The sequence below is a fragment of the Sminthopsis crassicaudata genome, chromosome 1 (genome assembly GCF_048593235.1).
Source record: "Sminthopsis crassicaudata isolate SCR6 chromosome 1, ASM4859323v1, whole genome shotgun sequence".
NCBI lineage: Eukaryota > Metazoa > Chordata > Mammalia > Dasyuromorphia > Dasyuridae > Sminthopsis > Sminthopsis crassicaudata.
This window is the reverse complement of record NC_133617.1, coordinates 304,623,570-304,645,480: the sequence shown is the minus strand read 5'-3', so window position 1 is coordinate 304,645,480 and position 21,911 is coordinate 304,623,570.

Below are 21,911 nucleotides of genomic sequence, written 5' to 3'. Positions count from 1 at the left end.
CGTCCCCTTCATTTTTAGAGGAAGAAAAACTAAATGTAGATAACTGGAAGCTAGTGGGACTTGAAATGAAAGAATTTCACGCAAAAAATGGGCCTCGTTCAATTTCTGTAGAGGTATTTTATATCTACAATGTAGTTCAATTAGCCTTAAACTATCTAGCAAGTTGTAAGAGAAGGAAAAGTTTTAAAAATGAACAGAGGAGGAAGTGTGAGGAAAAAAAGAAAGATCAAGATCTTGCCTAAGGGCAAGGGGATTTAAATAAGGAATTAGGGTGTGATGACTCTGATTCTCTTGAAGAAGCTTCAACCCTGCCTAGAGAGCAGATTATTGACAGGTCCACATCAACTCCACCTTCAGGGATGGAGGAAGAAGGAGGAGGGGAAGAGGCAGAAATACAAACAGAATCACCTGTAAAGCAGCCTATGACAAGATAGAAAAAGCATTGGTTAAAGCTAAGAGAGAAGGACAGGATATAAATGATTTTATACATGCATATCCTGTGATTAAAGAGATTGACTCTGTAGGTCAAAAAAAGGAGAAGATATGCACCTTTAGATTTGAATAAAATTAAAAATTTGAAAAAAGGTTGTACCCTTTATGGGGCTACATCAGCTTATGTTAAAATGTTACTAGATGGTTTGTCTTATGAAGTCCTAACCCCGAATGATTGGAAATCCATAGCAAGGACATGTCTATAACCTGAACAAAACTGTAGTGTGCAGAGTTTCATGAATTATGTAAGAACCAAGTCAGATGCAATTTGGAAATAGGAGTTAACACACAATTCACTTTTGAGCAATTAGCTGGTGAAGGTCAGTATGGAGAGAATTCAGAACAGACTAATTATGCCATGACAGTGTAGGAGCAAATTTCTAAGGCTGCAATAATAGCTTGGGGTTCTCTCCCCGGACAGAAAGATTAGGGAGAGGCTTTCACTAAAATAGAGCAAGGTCCCAATGAACGTTTTGCGGATTTTGTGGGACTTCTGCAAACTGCTGATAAAAGAACTATTGGAGAAAATGCAGCTACAGACATAATGACCAGACATCTGGCTAAGGAAAATGCCAATGAGATTTGCAAAAGAATTATATGGGGACTAGGCAAAGATGCTTCTTTATAGGAGATCATAAGACGCTGTGCTACAGTAGGAACAAATGCTTTTTATACCCAGACTATGATGAACATGGAAAAATAGGGTCCCTCTTGGCAAAGGACTTCTAGAGAAATTAATTGATGTTTTCAATGTGGAAAAATTGGACATCTAAGAGCTCAGTGTAGATATGGAGATAGAGTGAGAAGACAGGGTGAAAGAAGACCTAAAACTCCATGTCCAAAATGTCACAAAGGCTTTCACTGGGCCTCAGAATGCAGATTGACCCAGAGAAATGAGAAGTGGGGCCCCACTCCAAGATATCAATCAAAGGATAGGTGGGGCATGATTGCAACTGAGGTTACACCCAAAGAACCTTTAGAAGGTTAGGACTCTGATGTGATCTATCAGCTGAAAAGCAATCACATGGAAGAAAGGCATTACCTGATCAGTCAGCCAAAAGGCAATCAGATTGCAAAAATGGATTACACTTGGGGAGAATACAGGCCTTTTAAACCAACAGAGCTGTGTCCAGTGCAAACAACTCCAATGTAATTGCCAGATGATGAGTAGAGATTTTGAAAGTGGTAAATAGGAGGATATTAGATAGGTTAATTGGCTGGGAGAGAGGGTTTGCTTGTATTTCTTCAGATGGAGACAAAAAAAGAGAAAAACCTCAAAACAAAGGAGAAGATCTAAGAAACATCTGACACTGAAAGAGCATGGCTAATAAGAAGACTGTTAAAGAACTTTAAAACCAGCAAGAATCATTGGATTTCCTAACACAAGATGAGACTAATGGACAATGGACTTATGGACATTTATAAATTCTCAATTTATGATTATTTGATCATGTTATTTGTTACATGCTTCTAGCATGTGTTATATTACTATGTTACTATGTGTTTATGTAATATCTCCCATATTGATGGATTTATGTTTCAAGGTCATGACCACCCTATGTTCTAAATCAAAATCAAAAGAAAGGGGGAGATGTTAGGATTACAAGGTGAGAACTCAGGTTGTCTGGACAGTTCTCTGATGTTAGGTGAGAACTCAGGTTGTCTGGACAGTTCTCTGATGATTGAGATTACAAGGTGAGAACTCAGGTTGTCTGGACAATTCTCTGGCTGGGAGTTCACACCTTTGGTTCAGGCCTTTAGAGGGAGTTTACACCTTTGAAATTCTGAGGTGTAGTTTACATGTTTAAAAGAAGTTTGCACCTTTAACAGGAGGAAGTTCATTGGTTGAAGTATTTCCCCAGGCCCAGTTGAGTTCTCACATGCCCATTCTCTGGGAGGATAAAAGGAGGGCAGCGTTGGGTCTGGAAGAGTCTACTCTAGGTCAGAGTTGGGACAGCTCTCTACAGGAACAAGAGTCTGGCCAGGAGATTGAGTTGAGCAGCAGATCTCCCAGAGAGGGATCAGCAGTTTCTGGAGACAACAGAACATTACATCAAGCTTTCTTTAATTACTTTTGATTGTTATGCAAAGCAACTTATCTTGTGAAATGTCTCAACAACTTCTTATCTGTAGCTAAACTTTTCTGAAAATTGTATACCTCTTATTGTGCCCTAGTAATTTCTACCCATCCTCTCTTTGGGATCCCAACATTTGCTGCTGTGTGGTACCTAGAGCTGCAACTCCCTAGTCTCAGCTAAAGATTCTAATTTTTGCCATATTATCTGTCTTTTCTTAAATTAAACTTGACACTGCTATTCCTATTTTTCTTTTATCTTTTTCTTTTCCCTCTTCTTATACTCCCCTAACATATGTAACCCCCAGCCCCAAGTCACATTGATAGGGAACTCTCTCTTAGTAGGTAGTATTTGTGTAGCATTTGCATAATGATGGGGATGAAGTAAATCCAAAGTAGGCTTATTAGACCTCCAAAAAGCCTAGTAAAACAAAATAAATATTGCATCAAACAATTCTACAATACAATCAGTAAGAAACAATTATCTATAGCTCTTTAAAAAAAATCTAATTCCTATGAAAAAAAATTCAAGCAAAAAGGTAAGATAAAATATTGCTTTCAAAAAAAAAAAAGTAAATAAACTTGGTACTTCCTAAAAAATTTCTCAAGACTTAGCGTGCTTGCTGGAGGTTATATACATTCAATCCTTAAGGATCAGGTAAGAATTGAGACAAAAAGAGATAGCTTTAACATTCATCATCATAGAAAATGATTCTGAGAAAAAAAAAATTCTCCTAATTTCTCCCCCTTAAAAATGTTGATTTACAAACATAAAATGTAAACCAGACTGTAGTCTGGTAGAAAACAATTCCTAACTCATTCTAGGTCAGCAGGAGTATAAACAAAATAAAAACAATGGGCTTTATAGAATAGAGAAATCTGGAGTTTTTATTGGCTATTCAATAAAAGTCTGAGGCAATTTGGGTTTAAGTAGCCCCATTCAGAACACAACGGGGTGCCTGATCAAGAGACAATTTACTGAAGAACCACAAAAAAATAGAGAAAAAATTAAGTTCTCCAAGATTTTTAGAAAACCTTAACAAAAACCACATTTATTTTTTTTTGATAATAGCCTTTTATTTTCAAAATACATGCAAAGACAGTTTTCAACATTCATCCTTGCAAAACCTTGTGCTCCAATTATTTTCCCTCTCTTCTTCCCACACCTTTCTCTACACAGCAAGTAATCCAATATAGGAAAAACCGTATTTCTTGCAAAAATAAATGGTCAGAAATTATATTCCTATGGAATATATAGCAAGAACCCATTATATTTTGAGGGCCATTCCCTATGCCACACATGTAAATATGAATCTCACTCATTTTATATTGCCCCATAGTGAAAGAGTATATAGCCTCTGGAGGAGACTTCACTAGGGAGGTTCCCCTCTCTCCCAACCTTGGAATAATATTGTTCTGGCATAGGAATATAATATTTCTTCCTTTAGATTTTAGGGAAGACATAATAGTGATCCTGAGAACCTCTGATCTAAGAATGTTATTGTTCTAATAATTTGTCTTTATTTTCAAAGTCTTCTGGCTTTAGAATAGTCCTATGAACATTACTGAATATTGGTCAGTGATAATCAAATATCTGAGACCACTCCTCAGTCCTATCTCTAGACCATAAATTAGCATATCAATGACATGAAGAATTGGATAAAAGTGTTTCCTTTCTCCAAGAAATTCTTTGCTAAATTCTTTTTGAATTTAACCCTCTTTAATTGATGTTACAATCACAATAAGCTTTGCTCCTTGACTTGGATATGGGTTCAAGCCCAGAGTTAAATTCTTTTGAGATCCCTTGAGACACTAGTCTGTAACCCCCAAACTTTTGGGGTCCCTTCTCAAACTCAACAGATCATTTATAAATACACACACACACATACACACACACACACACACACACCTCCATTGAATGACTATTTCTCTATATTCCCTGCACTTTTTGCACAATACTAGGAAAACCAAGTGCTGCTGGAGTGCATTTGGTTTAGAGTTGAAGTAAGAACACTTGCACAGGATTCTTTTTAAGTCAAAGTTTTATTTCACCAAAGGAAAGGGGCCAAATAGTATGAGCAATTAATTGTTAATTAGGGTCAGAGAAAAGAAATCTTTTATATCAAAAATTTGGCTCCAATCCATGTTAAAAATATTAAAGCTGTTAAAAACAGAATCTCTTTTAGACAGTAGCTTAAGCACAGGATTTCTTAAAAGCAGAGTTAGTCAAAACAAGCTGCTTTCACCCTGATTAAAGAGGCAAAATACGTCAAGGTAGCAACATAATGAGAGCTGATCACTGAAGATCAACAAGGACTTCAAGTTTGGTATAACTTTTGTAGGTAACTTTAAGATTATTTGGATAGATCTACCTCAGCAAAAAAGGTGAGTTCTTGAATCTTCATCTTTCCCAGGTTAGCAAGAATGTAACAATTTACAGGTAGGGGTATAGTGACAAAGAACAGGTAATAGATACAAACAGTGGATACTTGGTATCTTCTTTCTTACCAGATCCTTCCTAACACTAGTTGATAAACAGAGATGGGAATAATTGAGTCAATATAAGTTTCAATAGCTTTATCCCTTGTAAGGGAGTCTTTTGAATCCAAAACTTGAATCTGTGATACTGTGATACTGTGATACTGAGATCTCCCCCCCTCCAACTATTGTTCTGGCAATCTGTCTGTCAATGATTGTAAAAGTCCTCTGGTCTAGACATATAATAATATCACACACACACACACAATATTATATAATTTAGGCCAGTTTTCTGAATAGTATATTTCCCCAGCCCCTAAGAATAACAAGAATATGGTGGACCATACCCAAAGAGGGTCCTAGCATTTTGGAATAACCTCAGGAGTTAGCAGAAACTTGATACACCCTATTTCATAATACTTACTATGTTATAAAGCTTACTACTGGGGTGAAGTGTTATATGGACATACAGGATTATTGGGGTTAGAATAACCTTGAGGAAAATGATTCTAAGATTTTGGTGTGTTGTGACACAGTTTCCTTTTATTATCCTGCCTCAGTTTCCCTAAATTGTTCTACCTCAGTTCCTTGAATTGTTCTGCTTCAATCCCCCCTGGTTGCAACCCCCTTTCCTGTTCTTTAGGACTGAGATAATTAGGGCTATGGAGATCTGGCCACTCTGGCATTCCAAAAGATAAAACTCCAGATATCCTATCTCAGATACCTAACTGGCATCCTCTACCTCTATCTCTCCAGACTTCCTCTCTCTAGCTGAATACCTCCTTCACACCCAGTTTATTAGAATTTATGGTCCTACCCCCAACCTGTCAGAACCGAATTGATGGTCTCTGGACATTTCCCCCTCTCCAGTGTTTGGACTCCACTCCTTGTCTTTGTCTCCCCTGATTATTGAGACTAAAGTTCAATTCAGTCCTGGGGTAAGAAATGAATTCTGATATGTCTCCCAGACAATCTCTCCCTCTCAGAAACTCAAATAAAATATTAAAAACTCTCTAATCTCTATATTGCCTCAGTTTCTCCAGCATTACAGGTGATGGGGTAAATAAGACTTCCAGTGAAAGATCAGGTAATTAGTAGTCAGGTATGCCATAGAGACTGTTGAAATTAAGTGTACTTAAGTGACCTTTGCTGCAGTGGGCTCTAGTTGAATTCCCACAGTTACTCTCTAAATTGCAGAAGTTATTAATTACACTCTGAGGCAAGCGGCATAGAGAGGATTAGCTTGTCCTTAAATGGAAGTGGGCCTTTGTTGAATTCCTTGCATTAAAAGGATTATCTTGACCCCATAGTTACTGTATCCAATCAGAAGCCCAAACTGTGGATGTTAACTCCCTGCCCTTCCCCAAATTATTTCTCTACTATATAAAGCCCTACCCTCTCCCTTGCTAATTGATAGTTCCATAGGAACTTTGCCCAACTTGTCTTTCTCCTTATTAAGACATCTTCTCCTTTTTTAATTTTGAGCTCCCCTTCTTAATGGCAAGGCTAACTTGTTAGAACTCAATCCACTATTCAGTAGTTTAATCTCCCATTTCTTCTCTAAACTCCCTTTTGGAACTTTGCCTGCTATTAGCAACATAATAAAATCTTTGCCTCTTAATCTGGACATGGTCTAAGTCTATAGTTTCTTTTAAGACATCCCGTGACACCAGCTTGACCATGACACAATATTTTTGGGGTTCAACCCCTGATGCTTTCTAGAGTCCCCACACCAGGGTGATTAAAATATACCATCTTAGTGGAGGAATGATGAGGCAAAACTCTGGAGGATGGTGGAAATGTGGAGTCCATTTATTCCCAGTTCTTTCCCTTTTTTATACCCTAATACTCTTATGTAAGCAAAACAACACTCGCATGTGCTAAGTGTATACTGTGCACATGGGACCCCATGAACAATTTGCTATTGTATGTAGTTTGCCATGTGGTATCATTCTTTTCCACCTGGTATCACTGCTTCAATCACAACACAGGTTGTCACCACTCCCTGACTTCTCAGGAAGGCTGAGAGCTCTTAGCAGAGATGGGGAGCTGAACCAGACATTGTCAGCAGGTTCCCTCTGGGTTGAAGTGTCTTATACCTCACCCAGTGTTTCCCCCCACTATCTGTGACCCTCTACAGGTCTCTGGTCAGTGATAACTAAATTCCTGAGACTAATTCCTCAGTTTTATCTCTAGGCCATAAATTTAGCATATCAATAACATGAAGAACTGGATAAAGGTGTCACTTTTTCTCCAGGTCTTTGCTAAATTTTTTTTGAATTTAGCCTGCTTCAATTGGTGTTACGATTACAATAAACTTTGCCCCTTAACTTGGACAAGGGTTTGAGCCTGCAAATTCTTTTGAGATATCTCATGTTAACAGTCTGTGACCCCCAACTTTTGGGGTGTTTTGGCTTTGCCCAAATTGGATCGAATTTTTTTTTACTCTTTTTTAACATTTACTCATATCCATCTCAAGCTACCTTGTTTTCAAGTTGCTGACATGGAAAAATTGCTTTAATATGTATGTGGTTTGTATGTGAGTTCCTTTGTACTCTAAATTTTATATATTATATAGAACTTAGGCTCTATAATGCTTGTACTAACCAATTAACGAAAATAACTAGAGGGTCTCCTTTTTACAGGGGAACCAGACAATGGAAGAGCACAACTAGTCCATCAGAAAGACTTCTGAAGTCTTGAACTAGATGATGTACTAACAATCCTTTGCAGTGACTTAAACTCATCTGGACTTGCAGAAAATTAGCAATTCTGAAGCCAATTAAGTTCATAGCAGCATTGAGACTTCCCTATCTTCAGAGCCTTTCCTAACTATTGGTTTTGAGACTCTCAGATACATCCTTTTTTAAGGTTTATGTATCTCTTATTCAATTTTTTTGTGCTTAAGCCTTGAATTGTCAGGACTTTTTATCACCAACAATATTTTCTGATTTGTGAATCAAAGGGCTCTAATACTTGGAATGCTTCATTCTTCCTGTTTCCTAGATTTCTCCCTCTGGGAATGAAGTTCTCTGCCTCATTCTTTTCTAGGAACTGTCCAATTATTGTTCTTGCCTTTCTTTGCTTGAAAATTATAAATGCCTCATCTTTTCCAACTTTTCTTGAAATAGATATGGACATTGTCTCACTGTTTCAGGTTGCAAGCTTCTTCACAAGTAATAAATGCATTTATAATCTTTGTAAACTGGATTCTGGCTCATTCTGGATCTCCCTTCTTTCCTGATCTGGGGTTTCTTCTATTTTAATAGTTTGGGGAAGGGAAGGAGGGAACCATTTATTTATTTTTGTTTACTTATTAAATATTTTCCCCAGTATATTTAAAATATTTTTCAAATTTGTTTTAAAACTTTTGAGTTTCAGATTCTCTCGTATCCCCACTCCCAGCCCCCATTAAGAAACCACATGTGAAGTTATGCAAAAAATTTCCATAAAAATCTTGTGAAAGAAAACATAGCTCTCTCACCCTCAACTCCTGAAAAATCCTTAAGAAAAAAAAAATTAAAAGAAAGAAAAAGAGAGAGAGAGAGAGAAAGAGAGAGAGAGAGAGAGAGAGAGAGAGAGAGAGAGAGAGAGAAAGAGAGAGAGAGAGAGAGAGAAAGAGAGAGAGAGAGAGAGAGAGAGAGAAAGAGAGAGAGAGAGAGAGAGAGAGAGAGAGAGAGAGAGAGAGAGAGAGAGAGAGAGAGAGAAAGGTAAGAGAGGCAGAGAATGCTTCAATCTGTATTCAGACACAATCAGTTCCCTCTCTGGGTATGGATAGGATTTTCCATTATAAGTTCTGAGTAGTTGTGAATCATTGTATTGCTAAGAATAGCATAGTCATTTACACTTGATCATCCCAGAATTTTGCTATTATTTTGTACACAGTACATTTCACTTTGCTTGAGTTCAGGGAGAACTTTATAGGTTTTTCTGAAAGCATCCCATAGAACAATATTTCAACATAATCACATATCACAGTTTATTCAGTCATTCCCCAATTGATGAGCATTTCCTCAATTTCCAATTTTTTGCTCTGAGAAAAGAAGCACTGTAAATATTTTTGTACATATAGTTACTTTTCCTTTTTTTAAAAATCTTTTTTGGATTCATTTTTAGTAGTGGTATTGTTAGGACAAAGGATATTCATGAATTTATAGCCTTTTGAGCATAATTCATATTTTTGATGATTTATCATTTGGGGCATGGCTCTTTTTTATTTTTTTTATTTTTATTTTTATTTTTTTATAAATTTGACTCAATTCTCTCTATGTTTGAGAAATGAAGCCTTACTGGACAAACTTGCTTCAAAATTGTTTTTACAATTACTATTTCTAACTGTATTTCCTTTCCTTTATTCTATTCTCTCTCTCTTTTTACCATGTCCCTCCTCAAAAGTGTTTTGCTACTGACCACTCCCTCAGTATGCTTTCTCTTTTATCATTCCCCCCTCTCCCAACTTCCCATATCCCATTCCCCTCCTACTTTCTTATAGGATAAGATAGTGAACCAATTTTGATGAGAGTAAAGTTCTCTCACTTCCTTTCTTCTCCCCTTCTTTCTCTCTACTATATAAGCCTTTTTTATTGCAGATAATTTACACCATTCACTTCTTCCTTTCTCTTTCTCCCAATATATCTCTCTCATCCCTTAATTTTATTTTTTAAAGTTATTATCCCTTCATATTCAACTCACATCTATGCCCTCTATCTATATATGCTTCTTCTAAATGCCATAATGATGAGAATGTTCTGAGTTACAAGGATCATCCTTTCATGTAGAAATATAAACAGAAAAATCTTATGAAGTCCCTTAAGATATCACTTTCCAGGTTTTTTACCTCCTTATGCTTCTCCTGAACCCTGTATTTAAAAATCTAATTTTTTATTCAGCTCTGTTTTTTTCATTATGAATGTTTGAAAATCCTCTATTTCATTGAATTTACACCTTTTTCTCTGAAGGATTATACTCAGTTTTGCAGGGTAGATTATTCTTAATTATAATCCTAGCTCCAATGCTTTCTGTAATATCATATTCTAAGCCTTTCAGTCATTTAATGTAGAAACTATTAAATCTTGTGTTATCCCAACTATAACTCCACTCTATTTGAATTGTTTCTTTATGGATGTTTATAATATTTTCTCCTTGATCTGAGATTTCTAGACTTTGGCTGTAATATTCCTGGGAGTTTTTATTTTGGGAAGAAGGTGATGAGTGGATTCTTTCAATTTTTATTTTACTCTCTGGTTCTAGAATATCAGAATGATTTTCCTTAATAATTTCTTGAAAGATGCTGTCCAAACTCTTTATCTTTCCTAGATCTATTTTTCAGGTCAGTTCTTTTTCCAATAAGATATTTCATCATTGCCCATGCTCACTCTTGGTTTGCTAGTTTCCCAAAGCCTTCTCTCCTTTCTGACAAATCTTTGCTACTGATTTTGCAAGTCATATATGGTGTCTCTGTGCTGAGAGGTCTAGAAACCATCAGTGCTGCTGAATCAGTGCTGATTCAGAGGTCCTGCTTTGGTGGTTCTGGGGCTAGGTCTGGGACTAGGACTGTGCTGTTGTGGTCTGTGCTAGAATTGCATGTTAGACTCTCACCTTGTTATCACAGACCGTTTTTGCTGGCTTTCCAAGTCCTTTAGGCTGAGAGTCTTGAAGTCACCAGTCTTGGTGCTGATTCAGAGGTCCCTTGGCCAGTTCTTGCTTAGCTGGTGCTCGAGACTGGGTCTGGGTCTGGGTCTGGGTCTGGGTCTGGGGGTGGGACTAAGGTTGCAGTGTGACCTGCACTGGGATTGCATGCTGGACTCCTACCTTAGTTCCACATATCTTTCCTGTTATCCTACTAAGTTGTCTTTGGATGGAAAATGTTCTACTTTGTCTTTTGGGGTATTCTGATGCTCTAAAATTTGTTTAGAGTCATTACTGAAAGGAATTTGGAGCAATCTGGGGGAAAGGTTAGTAGGTTCCTGCCTTTACTACACCATCTTGGTTCTACCTAGAATGGAGTTGTTTAACAGTGCAAACCTTCCAAAGCATGTCAAAGATGGAGGCATGTCATGATCCTCTACCAGATGGCCTAATACATTTCTTTCTAAAACTATTTCAGATTTTTGGGTTTGTTCTTCTAAACAATGAGGCAAATTTCATCTTGATACAAGAAAACACTTTCTTAAATTAGAGTTGTCCATAAGTCTGCATACTCCTCACTGGTCTTCAAGGAAAAGTTGAATGTTGTTGAAGAGTTCTCTATTGGAGAAGCTGATCCTTGATAAGGATGTGTTTCCCAACCCTTAGATTCTATGATTTTGTGACAGTTGTGTTTTGTGTTATCTGCTTGATGCTTTTGATATTAGTAATGCTTTTTGCATGTATGTATATTCTTTTGCATGAAGTATGAAGTCTAATGATTAGATTGCAATTTGTCTGGGGAGGGAAAAACTCAGGATGATTGGGATCTCCTGAGTATGAATTGGAGATAGACAACTCACAGCAAGAGTCATTCTCTGGGTAGTATTTGAGACCTGTAAGAAAAAATTTGTATAAAATATATTTCTAATCCTTAATGTATTAAATGAGTATTAAGCCTTAATATATGAAAGGAATTATTCTATGGAGACCTAAAAATAAGCAAGACACAATTCCTGCTTTCAATGGACTTAAATCTAATAGTTTATATTCTAATTAGGAAAATAAAGCATGTATAGGAATTAGAAGAAACTGGAATCAGGGAAGCTAGTTAGAAAGCTATTACAATAATGTAGACATAAGAAGTTGGGGGCTGGTACTGTGGTGGTGATGGTGATGATTGTAAATTGGAATTAGATAATAAGAAAGAAAGAAAACAATTTGAAAGAAATTTCTGAGAATAGTCCGGTAAAGGGGTTTGGTCTCCACACAACTGTCAAATCTGATGACTTTTCTCAGTTCTCATCCTTCTTTGAATCTGACATTACTGATCACTTTTCTCCCAAATCTGTTTTTGGGGCCTATTTCTCTTTCTATACTTTCTCTGAGCACTCTTCTATTCAATTATCACTTCTCTGTAAAGGACACACCCATATCTATATATACACATATACACCGATGGGGTTATGGATTCCCCTCTATATATCATATATTACATGTATAGTACAAATACTATCTGTGTGTGTGTGTGTGTGTGATACAGAGAGAGAGAGAGAGAGAGAGAGAGAGAGAGAGAGAGAGAGAGAGAGAGAGAAGAGAGAGAGAGAGAGAGAGAGAGAGAGAGAGAAGAGAGAGAGAGAGAGAGAGAGAAAGAGAGAGAGAGAGAGAGAGAGAGAGAGAGAGAGAGAGAGAGAGAGAGAGAGAGAGAGAGTTTCCTATCAAAGGATTCACATATATATAATTCAGAGGATATACACATATATAAACATTACACATATAAATATGTACATATGTAATGTTCAGTTCTAGTCTCTCTCCTCACCTGAAGCACCACTATTTACCTGGTATTTTTATTTTAGGTATCCTTGTATGTGATCAAGTTGTTGATCTGATAGAAAGTAATCTCTTGATGAATAGGAATGCTTAATTCATATCTCTAGAACCTAACTTATTGTCTGGCACAGGAGACATAGTTATAGATTGATTATTTGATATTATTAACACTTTGGATTTTCTTTTCATAACAATTAAAGAATTAGAGTCTTTTCTTTCTTTCTTTTTTTTTTTTTTCCCCCCTGAAGCTGGGGTTAAGTGACTGGTCACACAGCTAGGAAGTGTTAAGTGTCTGAGACCAGATTTGAACTCAGGTCCTCCTGAATTTAAGGCTGGTGCTCTATTCACTGTGCCACCTAGCTGCCCCCGAATTAGAGTCTTTTCAAGGTAAAGGTTGAGAATGTGAGGTTCTCAATGTAAAACTGAAGTTTCAGTTGTTAATTTTATTCATAAATTCTGATAACTTCCTAATTCCAAAATGTTTTTAATAACATTATTTAAAATCCAGTTATTTGAAAACTAATCAGATTTTTTTTATTGTGTTGGGCTGATACAAGAATTAGATTTAAAGTGTATCTTGAGACTTACCAGTTTTACAAAATCCAGACAAATCCTCTGAAAGTTATTGTGGCTCCAAGTAAGTATTCATTGTGGATCAGTCTAATTGAAACAAAATATTTTTTTTTTGTCAGCTAGAAGTTTGTATATTTCTTCTTCTAACTGGATAGAAAATTGCACAGATGTGCTATTTTACTTTGAGGAAAATTATATTGAACTTTTGTATATAGAAATCATTATAGTAGATATCGTATTTATATTGTTTACAAAATCAAATCTCAAATAAATCCTTATCATTCTCTTCTTCCTATTTCCTTGGCTTTTTAAAACAAACCAAAAATGCCTAGCTTATTTTGGTTTCAAAGTAACATTTTATAGGAGAAAATTAAAGGAAAGAGATGACTTTGAATAAGGACTGTATTTTGTTACTAAACGTGGGGCAAAGAAGTACTTTCTGTGAAACCTGGAATTATGGCTAAAGGATTTTGAGTTCTCTCTGAAAAGACATGTTCCCTTAAAATTAGAGTTCTTTAATTCATTCAGATGGATTTAGTACTTTAGTCTATATATCAATATACATTTAATTTTTAATTTTTTTGTTTTTGTAGGGGCAATCAGGGTTAAGTGATTTTCCCAGGGTCCCTCAGCCAGGAAGTGTTAAGTGTCTGAGGCCAGATTTGAACTCAGGTTCTCCTGATTTCAGGGCTGTTGTTCTATTCACTGCACCAACTAGCTGCCCCTACATTTAGTTTTAAGTTTATATTCCTAACAAAATATTCTAATTGGTTAAAAAGCATCTATTCAGTGGCTTAGAGTCTACTAAGAGAAAATCACATGTAAACAACTGTGTATAAACAAAGTATATGCAGGATAATTTGAAGATAATTAATAGAGGCAAGGCATTAGCATTAAGGAGAATCAGGGATTTTTTTTTTTTTTTTTAGGAGGTTGGATTTTAGCTGGAATTTGAAGGAAATCAGGAGGTAAAGATAAGAAGAGAAAGAATTCAAATTTCCTTTCCATTTTAAAAAAAATTCTTCTCATGGCAAGATGTATTAAATTAATGAGAAAAAAATGCAGGATTTAGAAAATAAATTCTGCTTCCTTCTACTCAGGACTCTAATTTATTGCCACTTTTTGGAAAAGCATATTCTGGAAAAAATCTAAAATAAATAAAATTCCCCCTCCCCTTACAATTTACAGAATCTTTGACTAGCCTCTAACCTCTGATGAGTCATAATGAGTGTATTTTAGGAGAAAAAGCTATACTCATCTGATTTGATTTAACTGTTGCAGGAGGACCATTGTACTGTCCTAATAAAAAAGAAGAAAAATTAAATAGGAAAGTCTACTTATCTTGGCACATTATAAAATCAGTCCATCTGTTAGATTTAGTCTAAACTAATTTTTTCTCCTACATTTAATACAAATTGAGTATCAACACGGGTCTGAGGGTAACAAAATGATACCTCTTATGCCTGAGCTTTTAATTCTAAATTCCTTTGTAAAAAGTGCCAAGTAGGGATATTACCTATACTATTAATTTCTTTTGAAAGCCCAAACAATCCCAAAAAAACTCAACAAAAACAAAAAACCAGTTTCATTCATTGAGTTGGAAAAACTTAGGGAAAATAGGGGAATGATGGCCAGATCAATTTTTTATTTTGGAATTTTTAAGCTTAATAAAATCAGACAATAGCAGAGAAAATGGTAGTAGGGAACAGACTTGTTCTGAAAATTAAATGTGCTCCAAAGTCAAAGGAATAGTCAAAAAATAATGGAAGCTTTTTATTTACTATCTTCTCTCCTAATCTCACTCTATACTCACATCTTATATATAGGAAAGAAGTTACTATAACATCAAGGAATAAGACTGTTTATGTTGCTATATTGAATGTGTTTCTAATATACGTGAGGATGTATTTATTTTTAATTAAAGCATTTTATTTTCAAATTATATGCATGGATAATTTTCAATATTCACCCTTGCAAAACCTTGTGTTCCATTTCCCCCCCTCTTTTTCCCTTATCCCCTCCCCTAGAAAGGAAGTAATCCAATATATGTTAAACATATGCAATTCTTCTATACATATTTCCACAAATATGCTGTACAAGAAAAATCAGATCAAAAAGGGAAAAAAAATGAGAAAGAAAACAAAATGCAAGCAAACAATAACAAAAAGAGTAAAAATACTATGTTGTGATCCACACTCATTTTCCATAGTTCTCTCTCTGGGTGCAGATGGCTCTTGTTATCACAAGACCATTGGAACTGGCCTAATAATCACATTGTTGAAAAGAGCCACATCCATCAGAAATGATCATTGTATAATTTTGCTGTAGCCAGATATAATGATCTCTTGGTTCTGCTCATTTCACTTAGCATCAGTTCATGTAAGTCTCTCCAGGCCTCTCTGAAATCATCCTTCTGGTTGTTTCTTATAGAACAATTCCATATTTCATATTATATGTTCCACATATTGTATATGGAATATAAATCCAGTATATTCCATAACATTCATATACCATAATTTATTCAGTTATTCTCCAATTGTTGGGCATCCATTCAGTTTCCAGTTTCTTGCCACTACAAAACAGTCTGCCACAAACCTTTTTGCACATGTAGATCCCCTTCCTTCCTTTATGATCTCTTTGGGATACAAGCCCAATAGAAATTTGCTGGATCAAAAGATATGTCCTTTGGGCATAGTTCTAAATTGCTCTCCAGAGTGGCTGAATCAGTTCACAACTCCATCAACAATGAATTAGTGTCCCAGTTTTCCTGCATCCCTTCCAACATTTGTCATCCTGTCATCTTAGCCAATCTGAGAGGTGTGTAGTGGTATCTCATAGTTGTCTTAATTTGCATTTCTCTGATCAATGATGATTTAGAGTATTTTTTCATATGACTAAAAATTATTTTAATTTCTTCATCTGAAAATTGCCTGTTCATATTCTTTGACCAGTTATCAATTAGAGAATGACTTGAATTCTTATAATTTTGAGTCAATTCCCTACATATTTTAGAAATGAGAGCTTTATAAGAACCCTTGAATGTGAATTTTTTTTCTCAGTTTATTGTTTCCCTTCTAATCTTGTCTACATTGGTTTGTACAAAAACTTTTTAACTTAATATAATCAAAATTATTCATTTTGTATTCAATAATGTACTCCAGTTCTTCTGGCCACAAATTCTTTCCTTCTCTGATCTGAGAGGTAAACTGAGAGGTTTAGAGTATCAGCCTTGATGTCAGGAGGACCTGAATTCAAATCCGGCTTCAGACACTTAACACTTCCTATCTGTGTGTCCCTAGGCAAGTCACTTAACCCCAATTGTCTTAGAAAAAAAAAACCCAATCAAACAAAAAATTCCTTCTTTCCCTAATTTTCCAAATAGTTTGCATAGTAATGGAATTAATAGTTCTTTAAATGTTTGGTAGAATTCACATGTAGATCCATCTAGCCCTAGAGCTTTTTTCTTAGGGAGTTGATTAATAGCTTATTCAATTTCTTTTTCTAAAATGGGACTATTTTTTTTTAAATTTAAAATTTTTATTTTTTAAATTAATTTTTATAATTATAACATTTTCTTTGACAGTACATATGCATAGGTAATTTTTTTCTTTTTACAACATTATCCCTTGTACTCCCTTCTGTTCTGAGTTTTTCCCCTCCTTCCCTCCACCTCCTCCCCTAGATGGCAGGCATTCCCATACATATTAAATATCTTATAGTATATCCTAGGTACAATATATATGTGCAGAACCGCATTTTGTTGTTGTTGTTGTTGCAAAGGAAGGATTGTATTTGCATGGTAAAAATAATCTGGGAAGAGAAACAAAACAAAACAAAACAAAAAAACCCCAATGCTCTCAGTTTACACTCATTTCCCAGTGTTCCTTTTCTGGGTGTAGCTGATTCTGTCTATCATTGATCAAATGGAATTGGATTAGCTCTTCTCTATGTTGAAGATATCCACTTCCATGAGAATACATCCTCATACAGTATCATTGTTGAAGTGTATAATGATCCCCTAGTTCTACTCATTTCACTCAGCATCAGTTGATATAAATCTCTCCAAGCCTCTCTGTATTCCTCCAGTTGGTCATAAAATGGGACTATTTAAGTAATTTATTTCTTCCACAGTAAAGCTGGGAAATCTATAGTTTTGTAAGCATTCTCCATTTCATTTAGATTATCAGATTTATTGACAGACAATTGGGCAAAAAACTCCAAAATTATTGCTCTAATTTCCTTAATAGGAGGTTCTCCCTTTCATTTTTGATGCTAACAATTTGATTTTCTTCTTTCCTTTTTCTAATCAAATTAACTAAAGGTTTATCTATTTTGTTTTTTTTTCATAAAACCAGCTTTAAGTTTTATTAATTCAATATTTTTTATGTTCAATTTTATTAATTTCCCCTTTTATTTTCAGAATTCCAAATTTGGTATTTACTTGGGATTTTTTAATTTGTTCTTTTTCTAGTTTTTTTAAGCTGCATGCCCAATTCACTGATCTTTTTTTCCCTCTATTTTATGCAAGTAAGTATCTAGAGATATAAAATATCCCCTAAGAATAGCTTTGATTGCATCCCATAAATTTTGATATGTTGTCCCATTATTGTCATTTTCTTGTATGAAATTTTCAGTTGTTTCTGTGATTTGTTGTTTTACCCACTCTTTCTTTAGGATTAGATTATTTAATTTCTAATTAATTTTTGGTTTATTTTTCCATGGCCTTTTATTACTTGCAATCTTTATTGCATCATGATCTGAAAAAAATACATTTATTATTTCTGCCTTTCTGCATTTTATTTTGAGGTTTTTATGCCCTAATAACTGGTCACATTTTGTGTAGATTTCATGTGCTGCCAAGAAAAAAAGTATATTCATTTTTGTCTCCATTCAATTTTCTGCAAAAATCTACCATATCTAACTTTTCTAGAATTCTATTTATCTCCTTAACTTCTTTCTTGCTTATTTTGTGGTTTGATTTATTTAGTTCTGAGAGAGCAATGTTGAAATCCCCCACTAGTATAGGTTTGCTGTCTAATTCAATTCTCTTACCTTCTCTAGGAATTTGATTGCTATATCACTTGGTTCATATGTGTTTAGTATTGATATTACTTCATTATTTATGGTACATTTTAGTAGGATATAGTTTCTTTCCTAATCTCTTTTAATTAGATCTATTTTTGCTTTCATTTGATCTGAGATCAGGCTCGCTACCCCTGTTTTTTTTTTTGTTTTTGTTTTTTCTTTTTTTTAACTTCAGCTGAAGCATAATAAATTCTGCTTCAGCCTTTTATTTTACTCTGAATGTATCACTCTGCTTTAAATGTATTTCTTGTAAACAAGTTATTGTAGGATTATGGCTTTTAATCCAGTCTGCTATCTGCTTCCATTTTATAGGAGAGTTCATCCCATTTACATTCTTAGCTAAAATTACTAACTTTGTATTTACTGCCATCTTGTTTTCTCCAGGTTATACTTTTCTTTTTCCTTTCCCCCTTTCCTCCCTCAAACAGCCCTCCCCTTTTGTAGCCCTTCTTTATTTTTTATGCCTTTCCCCTACTACTTCTATTCTCCCTCCTATTAGGAGGATGCATTTTTATGTGGCTGTTTTGTTTGGTCTATGTAGATTATCTAGTTCAACAGTGATTCAATTTGATAGCAAACAGAAACCAAAGTATAGTGAAAGTGCCTTCCATCGAAAGTGAGCTAACTTAGCTCAACCAAGAGAGAAGGGATCCCAGATTTTCTTCTCCTTCTTGTCTTAGTCCTCTTCATCCTCATACACATCTTCTTCCTCCTCCTCCTCCTCCTTCTCTTTTTTTCTTCCTTTTATCTTATTTTTCTTCCTTATTCTTCTCCTCCTTCTCTTCCTTTTTCTCATTTTCCTCCTACTTCTAATTTTCATTTTTGATCTTGTCCTTGTTTTTCGTGTTGTTCTCTTCCTCCTCTTTCTCTTCCTCCTTTTCCTCTCTCTTCTACTCTTGTTTCTCCTCTTCTTCTTTTTCCTTGGAACTCTTTCTTCTTCTTTTTTCCATTTTTAGTTGTATACAGTTTTCTTGTAAAAGATATCAAAGAGGTTTGCCATTTCTTCAGCTCATTCTTGCAAATGAGAAAACTGAGACAAACAGGATTAAGATATTTGCCCAAGGTCATAAACTAGTAAAAGTGTCTGAGGTTAGATTTAAACTAAAGAAGATGAATCTTCCTTCCTCCAGGCTCTACATTCTATCCATGGGTCATTTAACTGAGTCATCCCAGTTCTTATGCTAAAACAACTTCTCCCCAAATTCTGATGTAATAAGTTTGATATTAGAGAGATTTCCTATTGGTTTTTCCTCAGTCTTTCTCTCTCTTTAGTGATTTAAAGATATCTCTTTATTTCTTTAGACTGAAAGCTAGAAAAATTAGAATCTTCTCTCTTGCTCTCACCAATTCTGTGTACCCTTCTGGCAGGTAAGGAAATATAAATCTAATTGTGTTTATATATATACATATATACACACAGAAAATACCACACAATTGGTCCTTTGAGCCAAAGGCTACATATATACTTCTCCATCTTAAGAAAAAAAAAATCACTCTTATGAACAGGTGGAGTGATTATAAATAGTGTATATTATACCAAGAAGACTCTTTTCCCACACATTTATTTCCATTGCCATCTTTTCAAATTCCTGAAATAAAAATACTTTTTGAAAGAACATCTTAAATCAATATTAATTACTATCCTAGAGGAAATTATTAGACAATCTTGGGGTGAGATCCTCCCAAAAAGAAAAGAAAGGTCTTAAAGGCAGTTAGGATAGAAGAAAAGATTAATATAAAAAATTTTGAACTTCACAATTTTGTTAAAGGATAGTTTTGTATGAAAAAATTAAGCACCAAAATGTTATTTAATTAGAAAATAAAGATCTTCCCTTGGAATCACACCAACACTCATGTTTCTATATTGTATTGTTAAGATCATGCTTCCCCCTATTAAGGAAGGAAGAGGGAAACAACTATATATTATGTGCATACTATGTCCTAAACACTTTACAAACATCTCACTTCATTCTCTTAACAACTCTGTAAGTGGGTGTTATTATGATCATTGTTTTACAGTTGAGTAACTGAGGCAGATAAAAGGTAAGTGTCTTGGAAGCTGGGAAGTGTCTGAAGCTGGATATGAACTCAAGTCTTCCTGACTCTAAGCTTAACTAATTATCCTAAATTTAGACCATCTAGCTGTGGAAGATATTTTCATAGTAGTCAATGATCCACTTTTAAAAATAATAGTTGTTGTAGGCTGTTTAAGATTTTGGGAGCTAATAGTCAACAATAAAGTGTTATAAGAATAAAGAAAACAATATTCAAATATGGCTTTAAGCTGTTCTGCTTCAATATTGATTTTTGGCTTTAAGATCTGATCAGCATTTTAATTACTTGCTTTTATAATTTAGGTGTTAAATTTTTTTTTTGTTCTCTTTTGCCAAGGATATTTTACAAATTCATTTACATTTTTATTGGATTATTGAAAAAAACATGGAAAGTAATTAAAATTTTTCTTAGTAATCATTTAAGGTTATAGAAAAAAAAATTTTTTATCAAAAGAAACACAAAGTTAAAATAAGTGTCTGAAGCAGATTTTTTTTTCTGCTTCACCTGAAGTAAAAATGGTAGGGGCAGTAATGACTTCAGACAAAGAAAAAGCAAAAAATAGATTTGGTTAAAAAATTAGTCAAGAAAAATAAGATAGGTGGTACAGTGGATAAAAGACTGGACCTGGCATCAAGAAGCCTTCTCTTCATGTATTAAAATCTGGCTTTACACATATACTGTCTGTGTAATCCTGGACAAGTCACTTAAAGGTTTCCCTTAGTTCCTTATCTGTAGAATGAGCTGGAGGATGAAATAGTAAACTACTCCAATATCTTTGCCAAGAAAATCCCAAAACAGGTTGCAAAGAGTTGGACACAACTGAAAATGACAACAATAACAAATAAGATACCATAGATTAATATTAATATTCATTCATTTTTTTGAAGGAATAGTTAAATGAGCTAAAAGGAGAAATAGACTACTCCTCCTCTCAGATGTAGATAAATCTAAACATAAAATAAACAAGAAAAATATTAAGGAAATAAAGAGTTTTAGGAAAACTAAATTTAACAACTATTTGATATTCTGTAGTATATTGAATGGGAATAGAAAAAAGTATACCTTCTTTTCAACCATGTATGACATTTTCATAGAAATTGATTATGCTTAGAGAATTAAAACCTCATAAAAATAGAAATATGAAATGCACCCTTTAGGATGATAAAAACCTCATTTAATAAAGGGACTTTGAAACAAATTTAAAATTAATTGGAAACTAAACAATTCACTACCAAAAGAGCAAATTATGGAAAAATCATCAATTTTTTTAAAAGATAATAATAAAAATTATAAAACACACAAAAATTTATGGGAAGTAATCAAAGTAGTACTTATTAGAAAACTTATCTTTAAGTGAATATATCAATTAAAAAAGGGACATATCAGTGAATGGAGCATGCAAGCCAAAACTTCTTAATTAGAAATTAAAAATCCTCACCAAAACACCACCAGAGAAATCTTGAAAATAAAAAAAGTTATTAATAGAACTGAAATTCAACCCCCTTTACCCATCCACCCCACATCCCAAATCTATTGAACAAATAAAGTAATGTAGGAGCTATTTTTGTGGAGGAAAACCTAATAAAATAGAAAAACCATGGATTAATTTGATTTTTGAAAAAGAAGAAAACTAAATTACCAAGATAAAAAATGAGAAAGGTAAATGTTCAAGCAATAATAAAGAAATTAAAATAAT